This window comes from Cyprinodon variegatus, unplaced genomic scaffold (assembly GCF_000732505.1).
Source record: "Cyprinodon variegatus isolate N-32 unplaced genomic scaffold, C_variegatus-1.0 Scaffold2565, whole genome shotgun sequence".
Classification (NCBI taxonomy): domain Eukaryota; kingdom Metazoa; phylum Chordata; class Actinopteri; order Cyprinodontiformes; family Cyprinodontidae; genus Cyprinodon; species Cyprinodon variegatus.
The window spans coordinates 4067-11716 of record NW_015153018.1 but is presented as its reverse complement, the minus strand read 5'-3'; the positions used below and the strand labels follow the sequence as shown (position 1 = coordinate 11716).

The 7650-nt window shown below is 35.8% G+C and overlaps 1 long non-coding RNA gene across 1 annotated transcript; it reads right to left on the bottom strand.

Annotated features, from left to right (window-relative positions):
* Window positions 1-2335: 2335 nt before the first annotated feature.
* On the bottom strand, window positions 2336-7290 carry LOC107080949. The gene is made up of 5 exons (XR_001481004.1): window positions 7227-7290; window positions 6324-6377; window positions 4351-4422; window positions 4067-4102; window positions 2336-2410 (listed from the first exon to the last, which is right to left on the bottom strand). It is a non-coding gene; the product is annotated as an uncharacterized LOC107080949 (long non-coding RNA).
* Between the last annotated feature and the right edge of the window lie 360 nt (window positions 7291-7650).

The following is a 7650-nucleotide window of genomic DNA, read 5'->3' as shown; positions in this document are numbered from 1 at the left end:
TACCGCTATCTGCTTCTAAAGTTATTTCTTGCCAGCCTCCACCTCTCCACTGCTCTAGCACTCTCTCTGCCCAATGAGCTGTTCTGATTTTCCACTGTGGTTCCTCACCTCAACCTCCATGAAAAACCATAGCTAAATAAAGCATTGCAACTCACTTTGTAAGATGTTTGAGATGTTAAAGTGACACTGAAACCAACAGATTCATTGATGTAGTAAAGCCTTTCTCCTACTGTGCGAATTTCACTCGTTCACCAGACAATTTTCTGACGAAATTTAAGGTGAGCAAAAGCATGTGAAACTGGCAATTTTTTTTACATTACATTTGGCGTAAACAAACATAAACATGAAAAAGTAGTTATTGGTCTGTGCTAATATAGCGCCTTTTTAAATCAGATGGCAGCGAATGACTGAATTATAGCCACAGCAATACACTGACATAAGCAAGGCTGCCATACACTGCGACCGTCAGACCACCATGAGTCAGCAATGCAGGTTAAGTAGAAGAAAGACTCATGAGGACCCATGAGACACGTAGTAAAATGGTAAATGGCCTGTACCTAGTGCTTTTTCAAGTCAGAAGACTTGACCAAAGGGTTTTACTCTACATTCAGCCATTCACACACTGATGCTGCGAGGTATACTGTAGCTACAACTGCCCTGTGGCTCACTGCCCAAAGCAACGCTGAAGTCTTTTGGACAGGCTGAAAGCCGCTGACAAAAACTCGAACCGACAACCCTCTGGTTGTAGGGCATTTTCTTTCATCCAAGGCTACTGTCGCCCCTTACATTTTTCCTAGTTAGTCAAAATGTCCTACCTTCATTTCAAAGGGCATGCCAAGTCCGAAAAAAACACAATCTGCATTTATTACAAAAAGAAATTTAAATTGTAGGCACACAGTCCCCTAAGTATTGTAGGCCATGTGTGGTTGCACAGGTCGCGCAGCCTTTGTGAAAGCATGAGCTTCTAAAGCATCAAGGCTTTGGTATATTTCCTACTGAGTTCATCAGTAATACAGAATAGAAGTCTAACAAACCTCTCCTTTCAGTCCTCTGGGTCCGACTTCGCCCTGCCAGGAAAAAAAAAAAGAAGATTTAAGGGGAAGATTACAGGGATTCATAAAGTTAATTTCTAACTGTTGATATCAAAATATTGAGCCTGTAGTTCAAAGATTTCATGCGTTCATTGAACGGGAGTTTGAAGCAACAGAAGAGTTTAGATGTGGCTGCTAAGTTGATGGATGCATGAGTAAACATCCTTTTTTTATGCTGATAACAGTAAAAAAAATTCTATTCCTATACTCTCCAGTCTAGGTAAGGGCAAGGTTATAAATAGATAATCCCTTACTAAAACACTGCGTCCCTGTTTGTGTTTCTAGGAATGGAAATGTTGTTTTTCCTGATAGGAGGCTCTGAGGAGGATTCACTAGAACTTAGGTTTGCTGTAGATTGTTTTATTTAATTAATATCAGTTGGTCTTCATCCACGCTGATCTGGCTTTCTGATAGTTCCTTGGTACTGCCAGTAGATGGCGCCTTGTTTGTTCATTTCTTCTTATCGTTCTTAGTGCAGGAATTCTATTTAGGCTTAAAAAACTACTAACTCAAAACTATCAGAATGAATACTCTGAATATATAACCTTATTTTATCAGGACAAAATAATTTCAAATTGCATTTGAAAACTTTTTTTTTCGAATCCGTTTTCTTTAATTGGAGTAATCTTTTTTGTGTTTTGGCCGCACATGGGTAGGACATATTTGTCTTAATCATTCAATCCAATTAAAAGGGGCTTCAATCAAAGAAAAAAAAAATTCAAATAAAAAAGAAGTTAAAATAAAATATTGAAAGGAACGTGTATTTTGTTGTTGTTATTTTTAAATTTGAAGTGAAAACAAAAGAAAACTGTTTCAATAAAAATGCGTTTAAAGGAAAATTTTTAAATCTCAAATATATTTTTGCATTAAAAATCTTCTGTTCATTGAAGTGACTTTTTATTAATTGAATTATAAATACACTAATGTCCTACACATAATATGGCCCAAACAAAAAAACATTAATTCAATTGAAAAGTTGCTTCGAACAAAAAAAACCTCACTACTAAAAAAAAAATAGAAAACATTTTCAATCAAATAAAAACATTGTTCAAATGTGTTTTGTTTTGTTTTTGTTTTTTGCCTCAGTTATATTTTTGTATTCACAAACTTGTTTCTTTGAGTGAAAAGGGTCTTTTGGATTGAAGTTAAGTTTTTTTTATTAAAACTATTTTTTGACTGACACAAATAAAAGATAAAAAGAAAGATATATCCATATTAAGGCTTTAAAAAATATATAGGTTTTGCTGCCTTCTAGTGGAGGCACAGACACTCACAGGCACGCCAGGAGTCCCTGGTTCTCCATCTTCTCCTCGCTCCCCCTGCAAACATTACATGATTATTTGTCTCTTGTGTCATTTTATGTTGTGTGAGGAAAACAAAAAGCTTCTTATGACTCCCTGCAGCCATTAAGATAAAAATCCATGAGATGGGGAACAGGGATTAGGCCAAAAAAATCCATTATATGACATTTTATCTAATGAGTGTTTTCCAGTCAAACATACCTCACCTCTTTCTTTAAATCTCAGCTCTAGAACTAAACTAGCTTTGCAGTGATGGACATGCAAAAGCAAGCTAACTTGACCTTCTGGATGAATTCACCTTAACAGCAATTTCTAGGCATGAGTTAACCTGACAGTAGTTTTTGTTTGTTTTCTTTATGTAAGAGTGATCTGGAGTACCCAGTGAAAGTCAAACCGTGAACAGGGAGAATCTACAGACCGACAGCAGAAAGATCCCAGGCCAGGATTCATTCGCACTGTTTTACCTGTGAGGCTTAGAGCCTAGAGCGAACCTTCTTTGGCTCTGGTTTACACAATTCAGGCTTTGTGAGATTTTGATTGAGTTAGAAAATGTTTTTGTAACTTTGCAACAGTGCAAACAATACTAAACTACATTACATTAGTTTACAGTAGTAGTTCCAAAATTAAACCCGTAATGTCACTGAAAAACAAGCAACCTTTGGATAAACCATTTCAACAAGCTGATATTTAAATTATATTATTAGAAATCCAAAAGGAAAATCTATATTTTAAATGTTTATTTAACTTAAAGAGGAATTGTACATGTCATTTATTATTTCATTAATACATACTTCTATATAGAAATGTATTTTCAAATTTAATTTCTAAATGGATTTTAAAATCTGTTTTATAATTGGGGTTAAGTTTTTTATTACTTTACAGTTCATTTAGCTACTGTATATATAAAATGCACTATTTGCAGCATTTATTAGTTGGGTTTTTAAATAACAAATGGATAAACACAATCGTGAAGTTCAGCTGCTTCCTTTGATTCTCAAACTGCAAAGATGAAGCTATATCTTTCAATCAAAGTCCTTAAAAATGATAAAGGCTACTTAATAGCCTATTAAGGCTATTAAATGATTCTGGCTACTTCCTGTTTTTTTTAGTAATTATTTCAAGAGTTTGGGTGCAGATGCAGGTTAAATTTCAGATGTGATCAGGTATTTTTTGTGCTCTAAATTTTAGGATGGTTTACCTTTTCAAGTAAGCCGAGACTTTTAAATCTTTACTGAAGACTCATTTCTATTTGGTGTTTGATTCCCTTTTAAAATGATAGATTTGTAGTCTATTTGGTTTACTTTTAACCTAAATATATTTTCTTGTTCTGTTTTCTTGGTTTATATAATTGAATTGTCAACATTTTGGTAAATGATCTGTTATGTGACCCTGAAATAAACTGGCATTTACATCAATAATGATATGACCCTGTGTGTTTTCCACTGATAAAAACTCTTCCCATCATAAAGTTACACCCAGAAAATTTCTGTATGGAAACTATAGACCAGGAACTGATATGATCATCTTAACATGGTGGAAGAATTCTGGTTTTGAAGAATAGACAAGAAGAAGAAATGCCTTTCAATTCAGATAAAAGGAAAAGTTCACGTAACACAAATTCATAAAACAAGTTAAATAAAAGAACCATAAAATGATTGATTTATGTTTCTCTACCTGGTTTCCTTTAGAGCCAGTCTCTCCTCTCTCTCCCTTAAAAGACAAACAAAGTTAGACTCCAGGAAACTTTAATGAAAAACTGGACGGTAAACAGGACTCTATTTAAAGAGCGGCAGTAATGTCCTCTTACTGTGCAGCAATGAAGCAGAGTGAAAGACAAGTGTTTTTTTAACACATACATATTAAGGTAAAGTTGTGAGAATTTCCAGAATAGTTCATGGAGGCTTCCTAAAGATCTGTGTAGTTAAAGGTAGACATCCGTCTGATGTGTTGAATCTCACCTTATGACCTTTAAACCCTGGTAGCCCTCTAGCACCCGGCTGGCCTGCAAAGCCGGGCTCCCCCACCAACCCCTGAAGAAGTCAAAAGTTACAGATCTTTTTCATAAAAGTCATCTTCTTAGAATCAATCTGATATACAGGAAAAATTCTCCATAAAGTGTTTTGATCTGAGCCTGTAAAAAAAAAACTATTAGGGATTATTATGTCCTTTAAACAGTGCCATGGTGAAGACCATACAAACTGAGACTATGGAGTGAATTTTGTTCCATTATTGTTGCAAATAACATATTTCATCAATTTTAATTAAGAAAAAAATGCAATCCAGAAATGAAACTTTGAAAAATCATTTAATATAAGAAAAATGATTTGTGGCTACCTTTGCTGTTTTCTCAGATTTTGTTTTTTCTTATTATTTTATTTTTAAATAAATTTGGCGAGATGGGCTGGGCCACTCCAGGTTCTTTAGTTGATTCTTCTGAGTGATGTGTTTGGGATCATTATCCTCCAGAAGAACAAGCCATGTTACATCTTCAATGCTTTCACTGATGGAAGGAGGGTTTGGTTTAATATCTCATCATTCTGTTCATTGGGGCCTTTTCATTTCCCTCTATACTGAAATGTGTTCCTGTGCATAAAAAATGGCTCCAATGCATGATGCTTCCACTCCCATCTTTCACAACTAATCATGTTTAGTGGAAGAGCATTCCTCTTCCATCAAACATGATGAGTTGAGTTTATGCCTGAAGTTGTACTTTTCTTACTGATCACACAATATTCTCCCAGTCCTCATCTGGATCCTCCATATGCTCCTCAGTAAACTTTAGAGATGCCAGGACAATTCCTGATGGTAGTCTTTGTTCTTTGGTCCCAGCTCTCTGCAGGTCATTCGCCTGCTCGCTGCTCTCATGGTAATGAGACCTCACAGGATCAAATCTTCCATGGGGCCCCAGATTGAAGGACGTTATCAATGGACTTGTATGAATTTCATTTCCTTTCACTTGCTCCCACAGTTGGTTTATTCACATAATTTACAGATAAATTCTTTAAAATCGCACCATGTAGGCACTTTATATTGCAAAATCGATCACTGCAATACCAGTTGTTCTTTTATTGCACATTAATATAGCTTTTTTCTTTATTGTATGTGATCTTTGGAAGAAAAAAAAATGAAAAGGGCCCAAAGAGACCCTTTAGGTACCTCACATATTAGGTCCGCAGAAATGGACATAATGTGATCTAAAGAGTTGATGACACTATATTCATATTTTCTAGTATTTTTTTTGTAGTTGTTTATTAAATATTGTCATTCAGAGGACTTTAGCACTACTTAGTGAAAGGATTTTGTTGACAGCTACTGAAGTTGGATTACCATACAGTTATGCCTTTATGTTGTGTCACAGCTTTTTGCTTCAGCCACCATAAGGATTGTGTCAGATTATTTCAGTTTCTTAATGATCCTGAGTTGCTTTCAAAGTGAGTGAAGCAGGTCAGAGCAGACTGGGAGAAGGTAAACACTCCACAGTGTTTTTTTCTGTGCTTGGAACATAAGGAGGAAGTGTGTTTTTCCCTAATTAAAGGGTCTCTTGGTTGTTCAGTAAAACTGACATGAGCTACAGTGTCCCAACAATCAGTGGATGAATCGATACTTTTTGGCCCCGCTGTATGTCTAAGGGGATTTTTAGGACCATCATCTGCTGACTGAAAATTTCTCTAACAAAGCATCTCTATGTTTGCGCAATATTACTTTCATCAATCTGTTTGTGATTTTTTTGGAATAGATAAATGAATTAGGCGAATATTAAAACACAAGTTTCTTAAAAAGATACCAGTTGATGTTATCATTGGGTTTTGGTTCTAAATGTAAAAAAAACATTGTGAAATGTTTTTTTTTACCATCCTTAAGTGACTTCAAAAACATTAAATACATTGAGACTGGTTACATTTCTGACACCCAAAAGATGATCTTTACTCACTTTTAGTCCTGGAAGACCAGGGGGGCCGGCAACTCCTGGATCACCACACTTCCCCTGAAAAGGAAAGGAGAAAGATTCTTAACCTCATCCATACAGATCTGGATCATATGTTTAATCTGTAACCTTCTCAATGACCGGCACACTGGAAAATATGACCAACTAAACATCATCTATTTGCTTTTAGTGGGTTTGTGACAACAGGCACCCTGGAATGAAGTTATTGGTTATATCTCACTGTTCAGCCCCCGGGGAGCAGTGTGGGGTTAAGGGTCTTGCTCAGGGACCCAGAGTGGAGGCTGTGGGGATCGAACCGGGTAATTGCAACCTAAACACTAGGCCAACACTCCCCACTGAGCCCATGGAACAGATCAACATGCAAGTTGGAGAGAATAAAGGCTGAACTCCTTTATAATCGTGTTCACTCTCAAACATGCATGTTGGAGCTCTACAGTGTCTCCGTCTGCAAAGCTTGGCCATGTTTTAGGAAACCATTTTCATGTCCTTAGAATATAAGCATTTGAACAGTTTCTCTCTGAGTTTCATTGCTCAGGAAATATAATCTAACAGTAACGTTAAAAAGCTGTTTCAGCCTTAATAAGATGAAGACCTTGCTAAAAAACCTTGCAGTGTCAAGTGTGATAAAAAAAATATAAGATTGGTTTGTTGTTATGTAACTCTATAAAGAATTCAGGGAAAAATTATAAAAAAAAAAAAAACATGTTTGCCTCTATTAAAAGCTTTAAGTGTAATGAAAAATAAATTAAAGGGGTTTAACTTCAACATATATAAATTCCAAACAAAGTGAACCCCTCTAAGGAAGCTGTGTTGCTTATGAGTGGAATCAGTATCAGAAAAAGGGAGAAAACTGTCACACAGTTATTATGATAACTACTCATCACTGACCTTGGGTCCATCTTGACCGATCTCTCCAGGTGGACCCTGGGGTCCTTGGATTCCCTGGAAAGAGAGAGGTAACAGGCGAGGAAAGATTAGGGGAATAGGGAGAGAGAGAAAACATGTTGGCCGACTGAAATTCCACTGTCATCAGCATAGCATAAAATCTATCAGGAACAAGAAGGAGGCTTCAAGAAGGTTTATTAATATTTTCATTAAGCATCATTTTGGAAATTATGGGGGTTTAAATCCAAACTTGACATTGTTTTAAATCAATGCCAATATCCTCTAATGAAATATCACGATATTTGACAAAACTGCTTTTTTCCCCCTATACCCCTATATTGTACCATCAGTAGTTTGCATAAAATAAAGTGGAAGTAATTTTTTTTAATTCAGCCATAACCTTTTTGTTATCTCTAAAACATCAGCA